The following is a 27,778-nucleotide window of genomic DNA, read 5'->3' as shown; positions in this document are numbered from 1 at the left end:
ACTGCAGATGTTAGCCTCTCAGCCAGCTGCTTGCACCCAAATAAAGACTGTCTTTAATGATTCTAATTACCTGTAACTTAGCTACCAGAAAATAAACCAAATCTATCTGTCCTAAATCACAGTCATCAATTAACTGCTCTCTGTGTATTTAATATCAGTGGAAAGTTAAACCTCTCTTTGGCTTAAGCTTAATAAAATTGTATGAATCAATGCTGAATCTAGCTGAGCTCTGCATTCAGAATTCATGAAACGCACATGAAGATTGTTGAGCTATAAAGCGGTTCTAAAATAATTCACACAACACGGGCAAGGACAAAGTTTTCAGGCCATGACACTGAAAGTACAACAGAAGTGATGCAACAAAGTCTCAGAAGGGGCCGTTTCATGATTTGTAAAGAGGACACTCAGCTCCATTGTACCACATACTGCCCTTTATGTTTTATAAACAGAGCTTAGGTTTATTTAATCTTAAAAATAATTATGGTAAAACTATCTCAAGTTTGTTTTTAAATCTCCAATACATCATATCAATATATTCTAATGTGATTACAGAAAGAGAAGGAACTGTAGATTTTTGATGATATGCCAATGGATGTACACCAAAGTGTTAAAAAAAAATCCTTAAAGCTAAAATGAAGTCTTTAACCAAATAACTTCACATGTCTTCTCCAGAAATATTTCCAGGGTAAATAGAAAGAAGTATAAGATAGCGGGGTGTTGAGACGGGGACGCCTGTTTCTAAAATAGCAGATGCTAATTATACACTTTAGGCAACTGCTAAGGAGGGAGACGTGATGCCAAGTTTGAGGTGTTGGGAAGCTGAATGTCGGCTCAGTGTTTCTATGCAGAGTCAAGATTCCACACGGCCACCTGAGACGTACTTAGCCCACATCAAGGAAACTCACTGGATGTCTTATTTACAGCCTGTGTCAGTGAGATTAACCCACCCCCTACACCCGGACTGGTAACACACCTCTTGTTGAGTCGGACCACCTGCCACTGCCATGCAGACAACCTTTTGTAAACAATCCATAGAATATTTAAAGGACCCCTCCGGCAGACGCCTAAACGCGTGGCTCAGGCCAGTCAAACAGATGAAGACGGGCCTTTTTCATTGCCTGTGACCCTGTTAATGTGCCTGTTCTCAAAATGTCACTTTTCATAGCCACCGCTCTCCATGACATCAACACAAAGAGAACCTCATGTTAGGGTTTTTTGATAACAACGGGAAATCAAATTAAAGGCTTCTTATTTTGGGTTATCCATGAAGATTAACAGATTGAAAAGTATAATGTGTTTTGAGAAATTAGGCTGAACATGTACAGAGTTTGTTATTTTACACTGTAAAATGAAAGTCAACTTTTTTACAAACTGACAGGTTATATTGAAGGTTGTAGATGTAATTTAAAAAGTGACATTGTATGAGATTTTCTGATTCCAGTGCACCGCCTGAAAATGCAAGTTGGATCCTTCCTCTCAGCATGTTTCACACACAGCTGGCAGAAGTGCTGACAGGTCATTCTATACAAATGAATAACAATTGAGGAATTACGACCCTGCGATAAGCCCTCGTGTTTCACATATTAGCTTAATGGAAACACACCAGATAGCGGCTCTAGGCTACTTAGAGTCACTGAGGCTGACAGAAGACAACTGAGCAACCCTGGGACCTAACTCTCAGCTTCATGTTCTCACTTCTACATTCAGGGGTTACACTGTTCGACTGTGTCATGGAGATGGATCTCAGTTTGATAGGGGTGAGTTCACGAGGAATTTGTTCATGAACTCACTCCTGTCCAATGTGTTGAAACGCTGTAATTTCATGATGCACATGCTGCTGAGATGTGACAGAAAAAAAAAAACTTCCTCCTTGTTTGCCTTCATCTTAACAACTATATATCATCAGAGTAATGTCCAAGGAGCTGCACATTTGAAGATAACATGCTCTGCCTTTCCATGCCAAGGCTACCTATGGCCTTGTGATGTACTTTCCTCTGGAGGGCCAACCTCTTTATTTTTTCACTGAGAAGAAAGCACAACAACACCAAGACCTTGTCTGTTCTAAAACCACTGTGAACAAGATGTTAAAAATATTTCACCTTTTAGCAAAGAACACTGTCGTGCATCTTCCAGGTTGTCAGTACTTGCGTAGTGACAGCAGGGCTGTGGTCGATGCTTAATTCACACATCTGTTCAGTTCTACCGGCTGAAAGGAAAGTCCCAGTGAACAAACTGAGATTTGAGGCAAAACAGCTACCACAGTCACAACTACTCAGTCAAGGCCTTTCTTTGTCCTAACACCACTTACATTTGCCTGTAAAGTCTTAATATAAAACCAGGTCACTGTAAAACAGATGCTAAAGTGTCTTTATTTGTACATGGGATGGAAATAGCTTACAGTTTTTCCTCTTAGGTAGCTTTAAGGTTGTTAAAATCATCTTATTCCGCACTGTCTGACGGTATCAGCTTGTTCCAACTCTTCATTAAATCTATATGATGTTTACACTGAGAGAAATACTCAAGCTTCAGAGGAGTGCCACCTTATTCTTCTTTGATAACTGATGTAAATTTTTGAACACTAGAGCACTCACTTTCTCCATCTGGAACACTCACACTGTCTTTTTTTTTGGATTAAAACCCAAGACTTTCTGTGTACTATCAAATTAACATATTCAGAATGACATATTTAGTGTCTTTGGAAACATTGGGATCTGCACTTGAATTCAAAATTTGAAACTCAATGGGACACATTTAAAATCTCTCCTATTTGGAGTAAAGGTGAATGAGCTGTCCGGAAAAGCACCAGCTGAGCATGACCCACAACTGAGGTGAGTGATTCATTTTGGCATTGACAGTTAACTGGCTCAGCATGTTGGATGGCGTGAAATATACCTAGCATATGATCAATCACGCTCTTCTCAGATGGTCTGGGGTGTGTGGGATGTTGTGGTTTTTCATCATGAGCTTTGTCTGTTTGGGAAAAAAAAAAAAAAAAAAAAAAAAAAAAAAGGGAGCTGTGATGGCTCGACATGACAAAACCAAAGGCATTACTCCACCACCTCTGACACCGTAGCTCTCCAGCAGAGAGGGTTTGTGGGATGAGTGCCCTCTGGCAGGGAGGCGATGCCAGTGAACAATCCCTGGGGTGTGTGTGTGAGAGCTTTTCAGCCATCTATGTGACTCATTGCTTGTCCTTTCATTAGACTGTTGCATACATGCTCATTTTCTCTATGTCACCATCCTATCTGTTAGTCACCGGTCTGAAACCGCTACTGGAGTTCCCAGCATTACCAGTCACATGTCCTCCCAATCATCATTGTGTACATGTGACTTCTCTCATTCAAGTGCTTGCAATGCATGTGGCTGTTTTTTTTTCCTGCAATCCTTTTCTAATCTGTGTTCATCTTTATAAAGAGAAATATGTTTGTAGTAATTTTGACTGCCAAATCTATTTATTGGATTAACAATTTGTCAAACCAGAGCCAATGGCACAGCTCCAGAGCAAGTAAAGCCTGCTCAAAATTCAACAGACAGAGCGAGAGGAACAGCTCGGATGCTCCTCAGGTGGCCCTCCATGTCCATGGCAGCAGCTCAACTTTCCTGTATTTTCTACCTCAGGATCCCCTCCCCCATGCGTACACACCTCCACAGCCACATACAGTAAGAGCCATGTCCTGCTCCGCGCAACAAAGAGGGGATTTAATCAAGCAATTTTTCCCCTCTCATGGCAAAGAATTTAGAGTCACTGGTCCAAGAATATCCATATGATTCTCAAAGCTTGTGTCATAGAGTAAAGGGGTGGGCAATTCAACCTCATATACCGTGAAATTATCTTTCTATATATACCATTTATATTGTGGTACTCTGGTAGATAACCCTTTAATGTCTCTGGTTGAATTAAGTCATTGCAGGCAAAGTTGAATATCAATGAGCAGGACAGCTGTACAGCAACATCAGAAAATAACAATTGTTAAGTGAATGTGATTAAGTATCTTAAGCTGCGCAGTTTTTAATTCACAAAATAAAACAAAACAAAAAATATATATAAATTCCTGTCTGGTCATCTTATCCATCTATTTTAATCCATATCTTTTATCTTTTCATAATATCTATTTTATTTTATTGACAGTTCATTTTCAGATAATCCCGTTTGTCTTTAAATGTTTTTTTTTTTAAAATAAAGAAACACTTAATCCTTCAGTCTCCAAAAGTGTAGATACATGGATTTCACTGGTACATATACATATACAGTGACATATACCGTATACAGTTTCTCAGTATACAGTATCCCAATATTAAAACTGCAAGAATCTGCTCATTAATAATTTATATTAGTATATAACAATTTTGAAAAGCGATTTATTGTTAAAGTAAAAACCTTCTCCAGTTGGAGCTTTTCAAATGTGAGAATTTGCTGCTTTTTCTTGTCTAGCATAACATAAAGTGAATAACTAGTTTTGGACACTTCAATTATTTAATGGTTTTCTAATGGTATATCAACCAAACAATTAAGTAGTAATCATTAGTTGGAGCCCCACATAATATATAGTGATATAGGATACAAAAATTCCATATATCTAAACATATTGCTGCCATTACCATATAGAAAGTTCTGGTGCCACTATGACCTGAAAGATCCAAGCTGATCACAGAGAAAATTTACTACCTCACATATTATTTTCACATTACACAACAAAAGCAAAAACATTTATATAGACAACTCTTAGAACATAAGCCAGTTTGTAATTATTCTAAAGCACATTTAACATCAGAATTAAAAATCATACCCAATTGGCATTTTCAGCACATTTAAAGTCTCCTCTGGTGTAGTGACGTCAACTTGTCTGTCAAGTGATACTGACAAAGGTGAAAATAGCAAGACTGCTTTCCTTTGCAGCTGTCTATTAATTACATACATGCTGTGGCTAGGCAGCCTATTATTCAGCAAATGCAGAAGAATAATGGCCTCAAGGATAATATGCTCTGTGTCTGCCGTATCTCAAAGACCAATTACCTTCACTGTAAACATGACCCCCTTCCCCATGGGGAAATCATAAAATAACCATAGAGGTACCACATGGTTTCTCTTGACTTAATCCAAGCAAGGACCTTTCTCCAGGATATATCCTGATCCCAAAAGGCTAATGAGACTGTGATTTGGAGATGTGTTAGTTCATCAAGCTGATTACAACAAGAGAGATGTTATACTCCTGAGCACTGAGGGAAATGACCTGATGAGATGAATGGATAGCATCAGACAAAAGGAAGTGGAAATGAGTGATGACTCAAGCACAGGGAAAATCCTGAGGATGAATTAGTTATAAGGGCATCTACATGTGGGGCAGACGAGACATGAAATATTAACTTAGCATCTGATATAGTGCGAGAGTTAAGGTTAAGCAACTCCTGAAAAAAAAAATCAACTACTGTATATTTTACAACCGAGCTGCTGTGGTCCTGAGCTGAAACTACACATCCTGTTAAAAGACAGTGATGAAGAAGGAAAAGTGTTTGGCTCAGCATCTACGTAACGCACCGTAAATCACCGTTAATTTTCAGAAGCAGTCAAAAATCTGCATGCAGATAACACCCACCGCATCATTCATCTTGGCTACATGACTTTCATCGCACACGCCCAGTTTTTGTATAGCAGAAGGATCAAAGTGAGACATATGTTCTGGGGAAGTGAGATAAATAATTATTCAATGCAAGTCTTTTTTTCACAAGAAATCAAAAAGTACAGTGGAGCTATGAGCTTTTAAAAAATCTCATGTAGGTGAACAACAAGAAAAGCTCACTGTAATCTCTGGAAAAAAAAAAATATGCAGAAGAGATGAGAAGTCACTTTACACCAAAGGTAATTGTAGCTTTCCACAACACATGCTGAATTACCTCTGAGCCAGCACAGGGATCTGTCTCATCTTTACCATGGAAACCAACACCATACTACAGTACATGCACATACACTGAGGGAGCAATTGCCATGGCATCCAGCGCCGTGGCGACAAGAAGCTTTCAGCAACCAGACCAATTTACTCAGCAGCTAACTGGACACTCAGTCAACCTCCTGTCTATCACTCCCCATTTTACTCTCTCTCCTCCTCCTCTCTACTCCCCTTTTCTCCTCTTTTTTCTTACAATGAATTTCTTTTGTCATGAGCCAGAAGAATTACCTTTGTATCAGCAGAGGACAAGGTCTCGCAGTGCACAGTAGGAGTGGCTCTTGGTCGAGTGGTGACAGAGGAAAAGAAGCTCTGCAGGGATCCCGAGAGATGCCCGGGGATGCAGCTGAACCGGCGCCGCACGCACGCATCCACCACCACCACTATCACCACCAGCGAGAGCAGCAGCAGCAGCAGTAGCAAATCGGAAGGGGAGGGGAGGGGAAAAAAATATATAAAAAAAAGCAAGAGAGGGGGTTGCTCTATCAGCAGCAGGAACATTACATCATAGACTGCCTCTGTGGAAGGGTGGGAGAGGAGTGGACAGAGGAAGGGAGGTGCTCCTTGTAGCAGCACTCTCTCTGTCACTGCTCAGCTCTTTTCAGAGCATGCACAAGTCCAAATTTAATATTTATGATCAGGTAATTGTAAAATGCCCTCAGTTGCTAGAGCCAGACCCATGAAACAATTAGATCCACTGTACTTAACTGTGTACCATCACTGGGGTTTGTTGTCAGAATGGATATAATATGATGTACACTATAATGTGGCTTATCCCTCCGGGGCAAAGACTGTGTGTTTTTGTGTGTGTGTGTGTGTTTTTGTGTGTGTGTGTGTGTGTGTGTGTCCGGTGCATGGCAGCCCACACAATGTCTATTCTGTGTGGTAATTCAATTGCGTGACCAGCGCTTGCTTACCAGTGCTCACAAAGCATGCTGATATTCAACCTCCGAAAAAGGTCATTCAAGTTTCCTCGCGGCAGTTGCGAGTGGATAGGTACAATTGTTAGGACTTAACATCTGCTCACAGTAATTATATTTAAACTTGGCTGTCACAACAAATTTGTCAGGAAATGAATATGCTGACCATTGGGCAGAGTTCAGCCCATAATGGGATAGATGCACTGGTCCCCTTTTCCCAGTGGTCAGCTGTTAACCAACTTTCACACTGGCACCCCACAGACTACCACCAACAACAACAATGGTTGGAACCACATGGTCTCAATCCATCCTAACAAATACAAGCAATGCACACCCACAAGTATGTACAAGCTGTCAAAAAGACACACATTGCTGCACCAGGCTGAACAAAATACATTCAGTCAAACAGTAGAAAATGAGGCTTTGTCTGACCAACAATGGTCCAAAAAACAAAAATAAATAAAATAGTAGCATATTATCACAGGCAACAGAAAACATTTAAATGTATTTATGCTTTAAAAATGATTTCAACAACAAGTCAACTGATCAACCCTCTGTCAATCAACTCATCACTTTATTGTGTCAGCTGTAATTAACACTGAATCAACTGACTGTGTAATATGAAAGGGGTCACTCAGAGCAGCAAAATCACACCAACTTATCTCCCATCTCTGAGATTTTTAGTTTAATGTTTTGGTTTTATATTGTGCATTTACTGCATGTTTGAAAATGAGCCTCTCATCAATCCCTGTGGGGGGCTGTTTGCAGCACAAGCTCTGATAAACCAACCTGCTGAGCACCAACCACAAGACAGACAGACTTAACAAGTGGCCAGGCTGAAACAAGCCAAAACATCCAAGTATTTTTGTAATAGACAGAGGGTTTACATCCCAAGCTTAAATGTAATTACTGGGAAACCACTTGTTATTATCATTACTACTAATACTGATAATAATGCCATCAGTATAATGTATTCAGTGGCACAGCAGTCGATAAACTACCCAGACTGTCACGTATTGTGTAAACAGACTGCAGCCGTTTTCTCTCTTATAGTGTGACATCTGTCACAACCCAAACAATTTAGAATAACTGTTAGATAAATTGATCACACAAAGCTGTAGATCTGTTGTTCATAGTGAGACAGCAAAGTGTTCAAGTGAATAAGACAGGAAATAATGAAGCAAATCGAACACAAATATTAGCTCCAAGTCCAGTTTAAGAGAAACTACTGGAAAACAACAAACTCAAAGACCAGATCTGGTACATACACAAACATTTTTAAAACCTATTAGTAGACAGTAGTAAATGTATGCTTTTATAACTGTGGATGGCAATAATGAGCAACAAATCTCTGACAGGAACTGTTTTTATTTAAAAACCGATTGGACAAAACATCCTGCCTTTTTTATTCCACAGTGAACTTAAGTGAAGCCACACAGGGTTCTGGTGAACATCCACTCCAGGCTTTAGACTAAACCTGAAAGATTATTTGCTAAAAGAGCCCTGAGACTGAGGAACTGTTGTATTTGAGGAAAATAGTTAGCTTGTAAAATCAGCATCTTATCAATCTTCTGTATTCATTTATCTGTCACTGATGTGCAGTGTAAGTTTAACAAGAAAACTGAGTGAAGGGTTGGCGTGAGTTTGAAGGACAGTTGTCACAACATGTTTTGGCAGTCAAGTCCACTGCAGTGATGATGACACAGCTTGTCCTGGATGCCAGAAATGACAGACCACAGAGACCTTTAATTTAAGGCCTGATGGCCAGCTAAAGAATGAAACCAAGCCCTTAAAATGTCCGTGGACAACTCACATCCGCCATCTGTAATCTGTACTTCATCATGGTCCCCATACAAGAGAAAACTCTGGAAAAGTTGTTGTGAGTGACATCCTGTGATGAGCATTATCAATAATGAACATCAGACCTAAATAAAACAACAACTCGTTTTATCCTATCACAGTTCAGCAAATTCAGAATAGAGAACCATCATTACAACTTGCAGATGTGACCTTCATAAAAACAGTAACAATATCATCTCTGCCACAATACACTCAAACAGAAAGCGAAAATAAAGGAGCGCTGTATGTGCAGCAAAGACCTTAATAAGTGTGACAGCGCAGGCAGAAAAATCAATCCAAGTGCTCTTTTGTCCGTCTCTCTCATTTTAAAATGGAGCATAAAACATTCCTCACATGCCTAGTATTGTAGGTTGACTGGAATGCAGACTGTACTCGGACAAAGCAGTCTGATTTCCAGTGTGTGTGACACTATTCAGTGGGTTACGCCTGAGGAAGGAGGGTACCCCAGAATGTAAACAGCACTCCAGATGGACCTGACCTTTGCTAACACAAATTGGCTGAACCCCTTCTGACCGCAGGGGACAACAGCTTTGAAATATTATTGCTGCAGCACACAGACTATCATTCTACTATCCCAATGAAAAGCCTCTTTCCTAAGGAGCTGGTCTGTTTCACAGTTGCAAATAGATTCACTTCTTTGCAAAAAGTAAAAAACAATGAGAGTACTGAGAAACAAGAGTGACTCTGACATGACACCATACAAAACGCTATTTCTGCGGTTTCAAATAAAAATTGTAGAAGCATTGGAACACAACTGGATGTAAAATTTAGACAACCAAATTATAAGCATCAGATAAAAATAAAAAAAAAATCACAGATGTGGTAATACTTTGATTGATGTTCCCACTAAAGCACATTCATAATGTCTGGAAAAAGTCCCCTCTGCAGTTAAGTGAAATGTACTGTATTTAGGATAGATTTATTATCTATTTAATGAAGTCTCTAGTAGCAAGGCAAGCATTAGATGAAAACTGGCCAAACACTGCTACTATTCATGGCACAATTACAATTAAATATTATTATATTATATTATATTATATTATATTATATTATATAAATAGTTTGCAATGTTAGAAAAAGCAAACGTTGCCACAAAAGTAACTAAATCTTGTTTTTGTTTTACCATTTACAAATATTAAAATGTATATAACCAGATATGTACATCCTCTCAAAAGACACAGATGCAATCTATTTTCATAATCCAATTTGAGTAAATATTGCCAGAGGGGTTAAGCGTCAATGAATTATTCAGTTTTCACACATGCAGTAAGAGGTGGTCAACTGTGATACATGGTGTTGATTGATCACACTCAGCAGCAGCGTCTTCAGTACCCTCCCCACTACCCAAGCCCTAGAGACTACTTCTGAAATTAAAAAGGTCAAAAGGTGATTGGCTGTTCCCCTCTGTAGCTGCCATGACTTACACTCTCATATTACTATTGTAACACACAGTGCAGGATCAAGGAGTGGCATTAGCGTTAGTGTGGCAATATCAACCCTCACACAGATATTATAGACATCAAAGACATAAAATAGTTAATGTGGTGCTCACACAAAAAATTGTAATGGGTTGTTCTACAAACTAGTGGTGATAAATGTTAGCTGTCTGAACAGGTGATTTCAGTCACCATTTAATTTAAACACATGACCTACTGTATGTCAAACATACAGACCATCAGCAGCTAGCTTTAACATTTGTCTTGAAAATGTGTTACTCCAGTGGCCTCTCTGAATAAACAACCTTTCCTTATGTAAACCCTCATGTATTTCTTGCTATATCCATGCGCACATCCCAACTTGAAATCTTGCCCTGCCAGTTTTACAAAGGGATATCAGTTGGCGTGTTGATTCTTAGTGGGATTGGCATTACTAGAAAGCCCTTCCCATTACAGGGTGTCATTTGATACGAAAACTGAACTTTATTTTTGGCCTCCAACTTATACATGGCAGGAAAGTGAGTACAGACGCTACCATCAGTAAAAAGATTGGCAGCAGAGCAGCAGTTGCATCTTGTTACAATGTCTTGGAATAGTGAGCTTAATCCCCAGAATAAAGTGCTTACAGTTAAAAGATAACAGAGCCCCACCCTTGGCACCTTTCCCCAGGGTCTCAGGGGCTCTGGTACAGCTGCTCCCATGCAGCTCTGGTACATTGTGCGACATTCACAGTCCCATCATGCCAATGTTTGGTATTTGACCATGTGTTTGAGCAGGGCCAACTAAAGACAGGATACTATAAACATCAGTATTTTGCTCTCCTTGCCCAACCTACTTAATTTCCTAATAAGGTATTTTGCGTAGCAGACACATTTGAAACAGGTGTATTATTTCTGAGGACAGGACTAAAAGAAGGAATGACACACTTGACCTTGGGGGTGGCAGAGAGTGTGTACACCAACATCTTGAAAGTTTTCTCTTTTTTTGTAAATGGCAATTACGGAAAAAGGTGGAGTGTTTCCTCCCCCATATAGATGAATGGGGATTAATGGACCTGAAAATAGCTATGACGCTGCTCTGGAAACCCCTGATACAAGTGACATGCTACATGATTATGAGATCTGTCCCCACTGCCGCTGATTTAAGAGGCTACAGGTAACAAATTCGGGCTCTTCTGTTACAGCGCTGCCTAACCAGTCACCTTGTTTACGGACTCTCACTGCAGTATCATGTTCTGCGTTACCGCGGCAACACAGCGATTATGTTCACCTCTCCATTCACGTCCCACTCTCGTCCCCCGAAGAAACACTCTTCTTGTCACCACACTGGGTTGGCAAAGCAGGCATATTATAATACGCATTGTTAGGCTGATCTAAAGAAAGCTCAGAGCCCCTCAGCAAGGTGAAGCAGGCAACATCAAACAGATCACCAAGTGGATGTGAAAAAGATATGGAAATTTAAAATGTTTTTTAAAGCCATGTGAGTGACTTTCTACTATTCCATACTCCTATACGGTATACTATGTATACTATGTATACTTAATACACTAAGACAAACAAACAATATAGAATCTTAAGGGGTGAAACCCTTATAACTGTGGTTGTGAGGAGCAAAAGCTCTTTGAAAACACCTTCTTTCTTACATTTCAACTGTGATCTGTGATTGATGAGTAATAGCTATTTAATCTATCCATCACATCTGCCCTGGCATTGAAGAAAAGCAATATATACCATTAGTAGTTTATTGTCCTTTGGGATCTAACAAGGCCTGTTTTACAGTTAATCAATTTCCATTTTTGTACAAACTAGCAGCCAGTGACAGGTGAGTGTGTCTGGTCTCCAGGTTAAATAATCCCAGGGATTATTTTACAGTCAGGCTAAATAGACCCTATCCTCTCCTGCACTTCTCAGTGATACTTCACAAACTACACATTATTCTGTTTTTCCGTCTCCATCTAAGGTGAAACAAGTGAGCAGCAGTAATTTCAGGGCTCTACTTAAAAAGCAGGTATGTCAGGAGCACAGTGAACTGTAAGCACATCGAAGGCCTGTTTATTTGCTGCAAGCGCCTGTCTGCCACACTTCTAATGACAGGGTGGGAATCCAATAAAAAAGCAAATCGGGTCCCTCAATTTGAGGTTGAAGATCACAGGGGGCGCACTTGAGATCACCACCTAGGAAGACTCCTATCCATTTACTGTGTATGTGAACGGTTGCAGTATTTTCCTTGTAATCTACATGTATTATGATGCTGAAATGTGAGCTAATGTGTAACCTAAGACTCAAAGCTAAGCCTTTGCACAAATAGAAAGTAGTCTGATATTCTGATTGACACCTTCCTACTGCACCTCTAAAGCAGTTAGCTAGCTCAACTGAGGACATAATTACAATTTTCACGGTTACTGAACTCAGTTACATATGATTAACTACGGCAATAAGTTCTGTAGCATCTCATCTCATGCACGGGTTCATGTATTTGGCATTTTAACTAGAGTTATATTTCGAATAAGGGGTTGATTAGATTGTGTAAATGTATACATTTCAATCCATTTTTGAAGATATTTATTGTATGCATGTACATTTCTATTTTACATCTTATTTCCATATCACAATTAAATAATGGCCATATTGCAATGGTCAATAATTGCACAGTCTAACTTTATATAAATATTAACCCACAGTGAGTCATTTTAATGAAAGTAGTTGACGCAAACACTCACACTCACAGCCTTCTATAATAATACTGTGCCATATATAAGCAGCACAGAGCTGTAGGACTATGCAGAGGGCTTCAATAAGCTTTAGAGTGGCTTCATCAACAGTCTACCCTGAGTCATTTCATGAAATATTTAGGACATGATGCATGCTAACAGTGGTGCAGGCGCAAGTACATACTTCAGTCACATTAGGTAGCTTAGGTGGGAGAAGCATTTGAGGAGAAATGAGGCTATGAGGCACATTACTATATTCTCCTGAGTGGCATATTTTTGCTATTTAGTTAAAAGTAAAACGTATCTCGACAACAAGGTAAAACTGTAGCTGAATAATAAATATAACAGAAAATAATAGATATAGATAGCAGTGCAAAAAAATGGTGACTGAAAAGGTGTAGAAAGGAATAATCTCAACATGCCTTTGCAGATACTGTATATGTCAGTTTATATTAAAAAAAAAAAAAAAACTGGTTGACTTCTTGTATTGACATTGTTTTAATGTTGATCCAAACATAATCTGCAGTCCACATAAGATAGTTTTTGTACATGCAATGAAATGAGCTCAGAGGATGGAAAGAGTTCCAACACAGATCTCTATTTAAAGAGTGCCAGTTACTCTTTATAACACAATGTGAGAGTTTTGTGAGTGTTAGCTCTGCTGATAATCATAAACCACTGTTACATTTAAAATGTGAGTTTATAAGAGTATACCAACAACACACCATGCAGAAATAGAAATTTAATTGTCACTTAATTATGCATTATTTCATTATGCCTTGAAATGTTTTGATTTGGAATAGTTTTGTGAGACAACATAAACTTTAAGTTAATAGATGGTTAATTGCATTATTTCTCTGGTTGAACAGAATGAATACGATTGTGTCAGAGCAAACACTGAGCACCTAAGCAGCCCTTACTGTGCTCCTTAGCCCACAAAGAAATATCTTCAGTTTATCAGCCAGCAATGACAAAATGTTTATTTTGTGATTTCACCTGACTTTTAGTTCACTGAGCTGGATATTTAGTCACTGACAACATTGTTTTTACTCTGTATCCTCCATGGCACTGGGACTAGAACAATATGATTCTGATGCAACAGAAGAACAACTGATGAGATACTATCCTGACATTTACTGTAACTACTGTAAGCTTCCTGTTACAAAATGACAAGGACAGGAGTGCAGGGGTGAAAATAGCTCTGTGTAGTACATGACAGTCATTCTAGAGGGTAACAGCTTTAGAAACTAGGCCCTAATTTGGGATCTCATTCATTCATGAATTGAGAGCTGAAATAAGTTTACTGAGGTTAAGCCAGACATTAAGTTGAGTTATGCAGTGTGTGCAATGCCAGGCCTGATAATACCCTGACCAGAGTGTACTGTACAGGGCACAGCCGATACAGTGGCAGCAGTTTGTTGAGGCCTCCATTTCTGTGCCTCACCCAGAAATCCTCTCAGGTCACTCCTCTCTGCAGGCCTCTAAACTTAGCTCAGCCCAGAAACAGATCAGATCAGAGGATGTCTGCCTGCTGCTGGGTCGCGTGGCAATCCCTCAAAGGGTGCAAAGATATGTGACAACTGCTCACATTGTCAGGCAACACCATGGACAGCATGGAACCACAACAACAGCTTAAATCCCCACAAGTATGAGCAGTAGCCAAGACCTCCAGATGACGGGAAACAAGGAGAGAATATTCAGTCATTGTCTTAGAAGGGGTGAAGAATTCCATAATTAAGTTTAACATGGTTTCAGAGGCATAGGAATGATGAAGACCTAAATTCAGATCAGTCAGTTAGGGTGAAACTCTTCACTTCTCTACACCTGCGCATATCCAACCTGGTCACAGCCAAAGTGTTTCTAAAAAACACATGTAACTCTCAACAATTCCCCAAATAACTGGTTACCTCAGAATAATTTTAGTGTTTTAGTAATCACAGTGGAAAAACCAACTTCAGAAGCTTCAATGACATAGGTCTGTCTGCGGCAGACAAGTCATACCATGTGTGGACAGTCCCCACCCTTTTCGTATTACCATCGCCTTGACCATGTCAGCCTTGTTTTATCCCATGAGTAACAGTAACAGTATACTGAGCTCACTCACAGCTCCAAAGCTAACTTGGAGACCCGGTCAATATTAAACAGACCCATTGCCAGTTTCAACAGCACTAGTTCTCTAAGGTCAGTTTGGTGTGTTACAGTCCTTACCAGCAGATGAACAGGCAAATGAATGCACTGACTGACACTGATCCTGCCGTTCTAATTAATAAAGAATCACAAAAGCAGCTGCAGGACATTTCATTGGTTGGTGTGTGTTGAAAGAGAAGCGATGGCTCTGTAGTAAAGCAGACAGATTTTTTGGCACACAGCACAGGACGGGCAGACATGTGCACAGCATAAACAATGTGCTAGGATATCAACAGTGTGTTAACCCAGTTATCAGAATCTAGTTATGCCCAGCTCCACAATCAATTTGTCTGCAGCGACAAATTTAACTGTCGTGCAAATGTGATTCCAGGACGATTTCCAGGAAGAGAGGAGAACAAGGATTTGGAAAGGAAAATGCCCAGCATTTCAAGAGCATTTTACAGCAATACTTCAGCTCAGGGAGATCTTTACTGATGCGTCAGTAAAGCAAATGAGCCAACTTTATTGTGCCTAATCTCTTTACAGGATCACCACTAAAGACACCAGAGAGCCAGCCTCTTCTGAGTTATTTATGATCACAATGTCAACATAATCTCCAAAGTCTTAGTTTTAGAAAATCTATCAGCTGAACATTGCATGGTCTTGCCAAGGCTATCAACACTACCATGACGACCAGCAGTGTGTATACCCAGGTCTAAGACAGTCAATGAGCCCTCGATTACAACTTAAGACGGGGAACATGAATCATGCAATTAATTATAGTGATTTAGTCAGCATAAATAAGACACACCTGAAATACAGATTAAACAAAAACAATGTCAGATCTGTTCAGCCCTGCTAACATACAGTTACGTTCACTGAAGGGCGACTGCAGAAAACAGACTAGGAGGCTGCTCTACCTTTTCCTTCTCATTTATACCAAGATGGAGATGAAAAAACGCACTGCATGGCTGGAGTCTGACCTCTCTTTGGTTTTTTAAAATAGATGCACTCACTCACAGACAAAACATTTGTGGCAAATGGGGCTGTTCATAGTCCTGGAACAGAGGTCAAGAGGTTAGAGAGAGGAAAAGCAAGCTCATTAGCGTCCAGTACAACCACACAGAGATACGTTACCATTAACAACCTCTCCACTTAGAGAAAACAAACTGATGAGCACTGACAGTTTAGCCCTGTGTTCTGGTCTGGAGTGATTTTTATTTATTTATTTTTTTCATATTAGCCTGACATACATAAGAGTAAATAGATAAAAGAAAATCAATAACACAATTTAGACATAAAGCCACTGCTGTATTTACTGGCAATGTACCTTTTCAAACTCTGTTTATCAGCACAACTTGTGCAAATTCAAACTCACTGTAATTTGTTATAGATTGCATTACCTCAGTTATGTTTTATTCCATGAAACAGCTTAGAGGCCATCGACAGATCATCTACACTAGGGCTACCTCTAATGATTATTTTTGATCATCCATTCATCTACCAAATATTTTCTCAATAAATCAATTAAACATTTGGTCAATAAATGCCAGAAAAGAGTTAAAAGAAATACTCAACCCAATTTCCAGCACCATAAGGCATGATCATAAAATTGCTTGTTTTTTCAGACCAAAAAACCCAAAAGCCACAGATAATTCTCACACTGCTTGAAAAATTACCCTTGTTGCCGGTTATTTTCCTGTTGATCGACTGTTTCAGCTCTAATCAACACAGCAAACAAAGATGCTCATTTTCAGTATCCAACTACAGTGACAAGTCCTGTCAAGCCTGCTGGAGGTCTTGGGTGCAAGCCTGTGAAAATACAACTGTGACATACTAAGCTAAAATAGCTCAGTGCTTTGGAATTTGCAAACACCTCATCAGATGGATGCTACAGCATTTGACAGAGACAGAGGAAGCCCTGAGCTGGTGCACGCTGTGATCTAGCCTGGTCAGTTTAGTTTCTGACCATCTGTCATCAAAAGCACTTGTGATGTTAGCGCTTCCTGTGTATATTACCTCAAGTGTTCAATAAAACTGCTCTCTGATGCATTATTTGAAAAGATTCATTTTGACAACACAGGACTCAGCCTGCAAGGATTGCTTCTGATAACTGTCAGGATGTGCCTGCAGAGATGATTTCAGAGGGCTCCTTTTTATAACTTTAGCACTCAGCGCTCAGCCTTACAGTCCAATGATGCTGCATTACAGCACAATTACAGATCCATGCATGCACATTTATCCCAGATCAATGAACCAATTCTCCTTTCTCAAGGTTACGAATCATCAACATCTAAAAGTGGTGGACCCGAAACAAAATATCACTTATAACTTACTGCTATCGAACACATCACAGTCTCAGAATTCAATCTCCACTGTTCTGACACAATCTTAAAATCTCACTATAGGCTTCACAAAGGTAGTATTTGTTTCTGCAACTCATGCATTGTGTGCCTTACATCCAGGGCTCGTTAAGGCTCTTTTTTCCATAAAACACAACAAAAACAGTGATGCAAAAATCCTGATTAAATCTAATCCATATCAGTGAATACATGCAAAAAACTTAAAACAAGCCATATTCAAATTCTAAAGCATATCTCAGTCATTCTGAAAAGAAGCAACATATATGTGCGGAGGGAGGAACATGTTGCAGTTGTAGTCAACGCACATCCATCATCCATCATCAGTCCTAGCTGACACTGGGAGAGAGGCAGGGTACACTCTGGATAGGTTGCCAGTCTATTGCATGGGCTGACATGTAGAGATAAACAACAATTCATATTCACGTTCACACCTAGGGGCAATTAAGAGTCACCAATTAACCTAAGCATGTTTTTAGACTGTGGAAGGAAGCCAAGGTATCCCAGAGGGAACCCACGTAGGCACAGAGAGAACGTGCAAACGCAACAAGTTTCATAAAGTCCCATTGTTTGTATTCACATACAGTATCTGATCTAATGTTCAATCCTGACTGCTGTCCATGGTGAGTCAGGCTATTGTTGTTTTTCTAAAACAAGCACAAAGCACAACATCAAGTGTTTTTACTATCAGATCAGGAATACGAACACTACCTTGCCCTCTCCTCAAATTCTCATGTCATTGGTTTTTCCAGTTTGTTCTGTCCTCTCAGATACAACTTGACAACTAGTTGGGTGAGAGGAGGGTGAGGTTTGAGTTACTGGCAAAGCTTTGATAATCCCACATCAGTCAATGAAGTGGCAGCCATGCTGACAAACTTCCACAGTGTTTAACTGTGCATTAACTGTACAACAAAGGTCACACACGGATCCAGCTGCATGATCTGATAGGGGCTAAAATGACAACACTGTAGCCTTTGAAAGAAAAGCTGAGACAGCCATAAAACCAATTCCGCTTTTAGCCCAGAAATAAAGAACAGGTGTCTAAACATCTTTGTTCCTATGTGAAAGAGTGGTGCGATAACAATCAAAGTAGCTACATAACCTTATTCACACTACACAGTAATGCAACTCCCAGTGTGAAAATGAGTCAATCTGCATCATCTAGCCTGGCTTCACTTTAATTTAATGTTAAAGATATCTAAAACACATTTAACTGCCAATCTGAGTCATCTAAAAATCAACAGAAAAAACTGAGTCAACTAGAAACAGAGAGGGAGTACTGTACAGAAAACAGAAATTAAAACTTATGACCAGCAACGGTTTACAGTTTTAGACTCAATACTTAACACAGTTGACAAGGGGATTGACTTGTGTTATATGAATGAGTCAAACATAGGTGAACACACGTTCAGTAGACTTGCCTCAGAGCTCAAATATCAAAGTGCTTGACAATGTGTATGTTGCTGTGTAACATGAATTCAACCTAATGGCCTGTATTGGCCTTTCTTGTGTCCTAAGGCTACTGCCGAAAGCCTAAAGACTGAACTGATATTTCACAGGTAAAGCTAAAATAAGTAAAACGTCACCCTTGAATCTTAATTTTATGACAATTTTTACACCATGACAAACGACCACAGTTCGCTTTAATCAAAACTATGGATGAAAAACAAGGACTATGAAGAGAAAAGGGGGATTTTACTAAGGATCTGCAAATGACAAAAGCTGAAACTGATATATTCTGAAGTAACTGAATACCTTACCAAAGCCAAGAATTAGGCCCGCAGCACAACATCACACATAGCATCTAGGCCTATAGACTATCAGTAGCCTGAAGGGGCGTTGTGATGGAGTTTCAGTCAGAATCCGAGTACAAAGTGCTACCAAAGCACAAGATACTGGGAGATATTTGCCTTTAGTCTCTGGTTGTGGATTTTGGAATCAGCACATATCCACTTACAGAGCTGTATTCAGATCAAACAAAATAGTTTCTGTTTGACCAGACTTCAGGCACAGTCAAACTGGCCAAAGCAAAGGGAGTGGGAATATGTCCTGACACAGGTTAAATACTTTACTTGTACAAATGTTATGGCCAAAAAATACCAACCACATCATTTATGCTTCCAGCCCTGCCTTTTTTCTTGTTTTCAGTGCTGGCCCAGCAAGTAGCATTATGTAACAGTAGCAGCACTGATTTGTATATTACAATAATAACAATATATTTTAATTCCCTCACTGCAGCCAACTAGCTGATAGAAAAAAACTTACAAAAACCTTCTTTAAAAGCTCAACCATGTAATTCACACACACACAAAAGATACTAATGGCACAAAGCATGGCAATATTTCAGAAAATACTTTCCAATAACATGACACTTCAGAAAACATGTTAAGAAAACACTGCATTTATCAAAAAAGTATGGAGTCCCGACGACCATGTCAGCCAGGTCAGTATCTCAGTATCTCTTATTTCAACAAAAACTGCTCATTAGGCAGATTAACCGCAGACACTCTTTAGGCCTCTGCATTTTTGGGCCCATAGCACATACACATTTGTGTCTTCCTCTGGCTGAGTTGGTCAGCTGCCTATCAAGTAGCTTCAAACTGTGAACTAATGAATTGCTCTTGGTGGCTTTTAAATATAAGATGCTTAGTGCCTTTAATTCATCATCATTAAGGCCTTTCTCACTGTGGGTTCTGTGTTATTTGACAGTTTCAAAATCTTGAAAATTACTTGAATATGTGGACGAGATATGAAAAGCATTAATACACCACGCTATTTAACTTATTTCCTCGACATGAGTTCCTTCTATATTTAGCCCATCCCATCCAAAAGATACAAGATTAAGTTAATCTTGACAAAAACTCTTCATTTTAAGCCTACACTAGCTCTATAATTTATTATTTATTCTTTTCAGGTCATGGTCTGACTAACAAACAGGCTAAGCTGGAACAGACTAGTATGATCCAGTTTGGAATTATCCATACACTGTAGCTATTCTATACTATCTTAGGAAATAAATACACAAAATCAAAGACTCAAGGCCACCCTTGGAGCACAGATTAGTGAGTGCATGCAAGTGATAGCATCAGATTTTGCATCAGTGTGTTAGAGTCACACATGTGTGCACACACATACACACACAGCCCTATATCAAAGGGCCCTTCTTGAGGCTTTGCATAGCAAACAGGTGCTAGATTAAATCAGAAGGGTAGAGACAAAAGCTCAGTGTCTGTTACTTGGCTTGTCACCACAGAACTCAAGTCAAAGCCTGAAACGATAAACCTAGTCTCATGTTTAAAAGCAAAGAGAGTTAAAAGACGCATGTGAATGCCAAATAAAGACAAATAAATCAAATCTGTTGACTCCTCAAAAGCCAAGAAACTGAGGCACTCTAGCAAAGGTGATTTCCAACATTTGATCCATGCACTGCATGTGTACTAATATCAACTTCAGGCAAAGAGTACGAACACACCAAGTACTTGAGGAATTAAATGACTGATCACACTCAGACTGCACAACATTATTGTGTATTTGAAATGTTGGTGTTTTCACCAGACAGTGTATATATATATGACTGAGGGGGCAGGGGGCAGACACTTGTCACCCTGTCCAACGGTGGCTCCCTGAGGTGTTTTTAATAGTTTTTGGACAGTGGAGCCCTTTAGCACAGATGAATAACCTTTATCAGGCTTTCCCTGATGATCTGATTTCTTTCAGAGCCTAAGGAGATGCCATTATTTTGCTCAAGTTATCTAACCAATAGTCCATTTGGCAACATTTCCCGTGCAAAAACAACTTAGTAAAATGATGAATCAATCAATCAGTTGTGCAAGCTCTATATATTATTATAATAACACAAGAAAACAAGCTTTGTAACATGATCCAGTTTCAGTGGTTAGTGTGGAGATGGATAAACTCAATAATCTTTTTTGCTGCAGGTGGGTTCCCTATTACCCCCATGTGTGCAGTTGGAAGAAAGTCCCTGACACAGTGATCGTAAATATTGCATTAAGCTTTAAGGCGCTGACTGTTCTGAGAACAAAAGGAGTAAATCAACAACAAAGTCATGGGCAGGACAGGTCTGCACCTGTACAGCTGGGTGCTGTAGGCCGTGACATCATGCAGAGTAACACAATCCCTAGACAGCACTGCTGTGAGCAATGTCGGCCCAAAGGGGCATGGTCTCCACCAGAAACAGTGAATGAAATCATCTTCTTTTCTTACAAGAAACAGCTCTGTAGCTTTTAAGTGTTTCATGTTTTCCTTCTCCAAGCCTTTCTTTCAAAATAATATACTGTATTTTCAGGCTGTAGCACAAAATGTTGGCTGCTTCCTTGTGTCCAGTGGTTTTCTGTCAAGGTTATTGTCACACTTTTATGCAGAGCTGCATCTTGAGAGCAGCCTGACCAGCCTTCTATCCTGCCTCATCTGTTCAGTGTCAGTCTCAGCAGCGTCTCATGTATACCAAAGCCTCCCTAAACGCATCAATCATGAAAAGCACACAGAGGTTATCTCTGACTCCCTGAGTTTGTAGAAGCAGCCAAAGAAAATTTGAATTCTTCACCCTTGGTTGTTGGATAAAATGATTAAGCTGTTTTATGGGTGAAGCCAAGCCATGACTTTACTGTGCTTTTATTATCAGAGTAAAAGATTCCCAGCAATATGATTACAGCACTGAATGCTAAAATGCTAAAAGTCTTGTGGGTAACTCAAGCATACCTGAATTACATCAAATTTGCATTTTAAAATTTACTTAAAATAATTACATTTACATAAAGTAAGAATCATTCACTCATAACTGCTTATCAGATTATTATTTTCAAATATGACATCCTGTTGTTGTTAATGAGTGACATTATTGTCAAGTTCAGTTACTCTAAGAAAATGTTAGATTGGATTATTTTAAAGTAAGGTGTGCCCAATATTTTGCTGCCCAGGGGGACAAGACTGTTGAAGACATTACCACAGAGTTTAATCGATGTCTGTCTGATACCATCTTCACAATGATTGAAAAATTAAGCTTCAGAGAGACAGTATTTATTGCACAGCTATTGTACTAGATTGTGTTCAACTGTACAGAGGCTGCTTTTATTCTGCACACCCCTGCAATATACAGTCATCTTATGCTGCACCCAGATCTCAGAGTAGACTGCAGTGAATTATGCCATGTGATGATGGATTGGGTTCCCTCTAGTGGCCTCCTGAACACACCTCTGTCAACAACCGGGAGGTGTTCGCTCAGCCCTGAAACTTTGCTCATCAAATGAGAGGCTTTGCTGCTTTTCTCTGTTTTATGTCACTGTAAATTTAATAAAGGCTTTTGGAGCTTATGAACCTCTTGTCAGAGAAGCACACTGAAGACATTACACTGGGCTCGGAGACTGGCTGATGGGCATTTCTCATTATGGTTACAAAAATGTATAAAAACTATATAACTATATAAATAATCACTTAATTAATCAATGAATTAGTATAATACAGCATTAATGAATCAGTTAGGGTTTTCATTTTGTCTCAACATATAGAGCTGCTGCGTTACTAAACAGTCTATGAAGCTGTTAAAGTTAATTACATACCAGATCTGATGTATTAGTTTGCAGCAATAAGACCAACTGACTGCACCACTTACCATCATTTAATTAACCTATTAAGATAAAAGTAGAGGAGGGCATGCAGCTAAACTCCCTGCCTGTCCTTCTCTCTCTCTCCCTCTCTCTCTCTCTCTCTCACACACACACAGACACATACACATACAGGTTCAAACATAAAAGGTACATGAAATCCTTAATGCCATGCCTGTCTTCCAGATGAGAGCAGTACTGCCATATTACCAATTCCTCCAGCAAAACATAGGAAGTTGACTGTGGGCAATCTGTCTCAGTGCAGCTGAAACTATTTGTCAGTTAGTCAATTGACAGAAAATTGACTATTGGCAAGTATTCTGATAAATAATTAATCGTTTGACACACTTCTTTAAGCAAAAATGTCAAACACTTGCTTAAATGTGAGTATTCTTTAGCTTTTATATCACTGTAAACTCAATATATTTGGGTTTTGGACTGTTGGTCAGAGAATACATTGTCTTGAAAATTATGTTGACATTTTTCTCTATTTTCTGATATTTTACAGACAAAGTGATTAATTGACAAAGTAAACCATAGAACAACTGATGAAGAAAATAACTACTTGTAGCAATAGCTACACTAGTCTCACAAAGGACTTGACACTGACTTGGGAAAGTCAAGTAACACAGTTGAGAAATCAATAGGTGTCAGAGGGGCAATGCATTTGCCCATCACTGCAGACACCTGGGTGCAACTCCAGCAGCGGTACCACCAGCTTTGGCCTTGTTTGTTGGCAGGATGCTGGTGAGGAAGCATGTCTTTGACACTGCACCATTTAATAATTACAGTGCCTTCAAGGAGTGGGTGGGTTCTGCAGGGATTTCATAGACCTCTGCATATGCATGTATTATATGCCCCCTGTTGACCTCCTCCCTGACAGGTGAAGAGAACTGTGTAAATGAGGAAGCACAGGCACGTGTTTAAAATGTGCTGAGAATGAACAGGAACCCTACTTTCAGCCAGCATGACTGCATGCAAGGTGCGAATTGAGGTGAAAACCCAGTTGAAAAGGTTTTAACTTAAGCAAAAAGTGTAGACTTTCTCCAAGCTGTATGACTCACATCTTTCAATGTAGCAGCAATTTTAAATGGAAGCGTTTTTGCAAGTCAACTCAGTGCTGAATGGCAAAGGAGCTGTATCCAGGGAACAGCAAAGGGGGGTCAATTCACTGGGAAAACGTTGGTTGATCAGTCCTATCCAAGAAAATTATACTGGGGAATAACTGGAGATGAAATAATCATTACAAGTTCCACAAGTATAATTTTTGCTCATGGCTATAGCCTCCCTAACCTGCAGACTTTCAATTCACTCAGGTTCCTGAACGCCTGATTCAATTAAGAGCTTAACATTTACGACACCTTTTGAATAAGACTGCTAGACTGAACCTCAGGCAAAAACAAGTGTTATATAAGCAGAAAAGTTTAAAAGTGTACTATATCGCTGACCTATTGTCTCTCTTTTAAATTTAAGTGTTTGACTAGTTTTAATCAGCGTCTCGAAATTATATCATGGCATTCAATCAGCTAACACAGGACAACGGGACAACAACCCTTTAAATGTTTCACCTAACCACGACAAAGGCCGTATAAAAGCCCAATCAGTACTTAACGCTATATGAGTTAAAGAGATAAAGTTACCGTGATAAAGTAAACTAGCAGGGTCGTGGGTTAAAGGTGAGTTACTTAGGAGCTAACGTCAGCATGTGTTTACAAATACAGGACAATATTTTAAATATATATATCGCGCAGGGACTTTGACACTCACTGCGGTTGTGAAGACATTTTCAGGATCCTCGTCCACTTTTCTGTCCGACTGAAATTAAAAATATTCCGTCTGCGGCACAGCAATAAAGATGTTGAAAACTGCGCCCGAATTTTCTTCAGCCAAACGAAGATGGCAGCCGGAAGTGACAGATGCTTTTAATCGTTCTCAATCAAGTAGCCTATTGTAAAAACAAAAAGGCTGTGAGCACTAATTACATTTCATTTTTTATGGTATACATAATATACAATTTATTGGTTTAATGAAATTTTGTTTTATTTATTTATATTCCATTTCCTACATTTACATATATGCCTGCAATTTCCCTGGTATAATCAGTTTTATTTGCACACATTTTGTATTTGTATAAGCTATTGTTAATAATTAGGTTAAGTGTTTTAAATGTTATAGTTGCAAACTAATATATATAATATATATACTATTTCTCTGTCTATAATGGGATCTGAATATCTAGAATATAGTGCTTACTTTGAGTATGCCTCATTTCATTCTGGGTTTAAAGGGGGTTATTACTACTCTTATATGCTGCAGCCTTTAGGTTCACATTCAGGTCCAGGTTTATTGTCTTTTCTACACATTTGCATGACACTAACATGACAAATTAAAGGGAAAAACACGAAAAGTGAGTGGAGAAACAGGATGACAGTGCCCCTATTCTTTGGACACAACGGGTCACTGAATGGTTTTGATGAATATGAAAATGAGCTAAATCATATGCTATGGCCTCTGCAGTGTCCAGATGTCAACCCAATTGAAAAATGTATATGAGACCAACATGGCACATGGTGGCCAAACTAAGACATTTTCCTGGTGGTTTTTCACCCATCTGTACATACAGGAAAACAGAAAATAATTCCTCGTGGGCCTCAGTGCAGCATAGAATAGACATAAAAGCACCACACAGTCTTATGGGTAGGAAGAGGCAGATTAGCAGCCACAACCTGGATGTAAACAAAGTCCAGTGTGTTTTCTTCTCTTGTGCCAAATTTGATATGCTGGTGGAATTAGAGTTTTTAAATTTCTATGATCACAGCCTTCATCAATGTCCAAGACATTCCATTAACCAAGAGCAGTTGTTATTGTTTTTTTTGGTTTTTTTTGGTTTTTTTTTTAACAGACCACCAGTGCCATCTACTGGAATACTTTTGAAAACACATGTTCTCACAGGCACCCATACAATGATTGAAAACTGTCACCTATACAATGATTCTAAGCATCTGATCTGTCTGCTGCTTTCACTTCAGTCATCATAGCAGAGAACAACTTTAGTTCACAATTTTTATGAATGCTACAACTCAGTAGCATTTTAATTTGTGCCTCTAATGAAGTGAAGATTAAAGTGTATTAACTGGGGATAATGGAAATATACCACTCTGATGTGACGTTGTGATAAGTAAACTGGTTCTTGTGTGTGATTTAAACATTATCATTTTTATGGTTAAACAAAACAAAATCCCAGTAACTGTAATTCAGTGCTACTGTCAAAATCTCTCTTACAAATAGTCACTCAGCAGTCATGTTGGGAACCTGGTAAGGCTGAAAATGCAAGGACAACATTTACACATATCTGTTTAAAATGAATATCTGTATTAATAAAAATAAAAAATAAAACAATAAAATATGATCATTTTTATTATGTACAGGGGATATCAAAAATAAGGGTTGTGGTCAAAAATCATACTGATTGTTGCTTGATACAAATATATTTTTTAATTATTTAATTCAGTCTGCTTTAAAATGTAGCCTGAGCACAAGATCAGTGAAAGCAGAATTACTAATTTAAAAATAGCAGAATGAGCAGAGGGGTGTATTGAATTCCAACAAGCTACTCTACTAAGACAGGCAAGATGTACAGGATTCAAGATATACAGGAAAAGCGTCTTTATCCTTGTAAAATCAAATCATGATACTGGTATGGTAACTCACTGGGTAAAAGTATTTTGCAGCTCTTTCACATCTAATATAACTACAGAATCAGATACAACAAATAATCATTTTAGAGCCTGTGTGTTTTATCTTGAGGAGGAAGCATGTCTCCAGCCCTTCAAAGAACTAATCTCCCACCTCCCTTCATCATTACTTTACAGGGAATAACAACACCTACTAAGAAAATGGCTAAAGATGCACAGGACTCGCCTGGAAACAGAAATAATGCACACTGTGCCTCGCTTTGAAGAGATGTGTGTTTCAGTCCTATTTCTTTGGTTACAGAGTCAAAGATGTTATGTATTTGTATGTAAAATTATCAATATTATTTCCATGTACACTTTTAATTATAAATTCAACATTTAAAAAAAAATTACCAAATTAACAAAGTAAGCAATTCATATGGCACAATGGCTGATACTATAGCAAGAGAACAAGTGTATACCCAGTGTTACTAGACCAGAGTAACCTATGTGTTTCATTCACTGAGAGCATAGTTTTTGGGGGGTTTTTTCAAATAAAATACTGCAGTCCCCTATATTTTGTGATTCTCTGCATAAACAAAAATAAAGAGCATGCATAAAGAGCAGGAGTGGGGGATCTAAGCATTTTTTTTTGTATCTGACACTCAGTGGGTGAGAGTTGGCAGCCCTGTCATGTTCAACCAATAGAAAAGTTTTTTCTTTCTCCCTCTTTTGTGTGAATCTTAGGAGAATGGCACCTTTCTGAGGAAGCACTGGTTACGCAGAGTGGCAGGTGGAGAGCATCCATAACATACAATGCATGGTCACTGCTAAATGACCAATGGAAAGTAGATGAATTAAAAGGCAGTAATGGTGATTTAGTTATATATACATATATATACACATACATACAGATATATACGTATTAAGGGTAAAGTGAGGATGCTATCAAAAATAATGCAATATATCAAAATTGTATATACTTGGACACAAGACTGGATTCAATCAATTTTTGTTAATTTTGAGTAAGATTTATAAATTAGGCCAATAAGTATATTATGCCAGTGAGACTGATTACTGAACTCAGTTCTCTGGAAATTTGCCATACAATTTCTTTTCTAGTTTTAT

General features: G+C 38.9%; 1 protein-coding gene across 2 annotated transcripts in view; it reads right to left on the bottom strand.

Moving 5' to 3' along the window:
• The window catches only part of sema4ba (sema domain, immunoglobulin domain (Ig), transmembrane domain (TM) and short cytoplasmic domain, (semaphorin) 4Ba), a 64,452-nt gene extending 39,589 nt beyond the window's left edge, over positions 1–24,863 (bottom strand). The window contains exon 1 of one of the 2 annotated variants that reach the window (XM_018664293.2): positions 24,744–24,863. The gene's annotated coding sequence lies outside the window, so the exon portion shown is untranslated. Of the gene's footprint in view, positions 1–6,173; positions 6,474–24,743 lie in introns of those variants that run through there. The other variant, XM_018664291.2, reaches the window with a different exon arrangement.
• Between the last annotated feature and the right edge of the window lie 2,915 nt (positions 24,864–27,778).

This window comes from Lates calcarifer, linkage group LG10, assembly GCF_001640805.2.
Source record: "Lates calcarifer isolate ASB-BC8 linkage group LG10, TLL_Latcal_v3, whole genome shotgun sequence".
Lineage (NCBI taxonomy): Eukaryota > Metazoa > Chordata > Actinopteri > Centropomidae > Lates > Lates calcarifer.
Note: the sequence above shows the minus strand (reverse complement) of the source record. Positions and strands in the feature narration are given on the sequence as shown.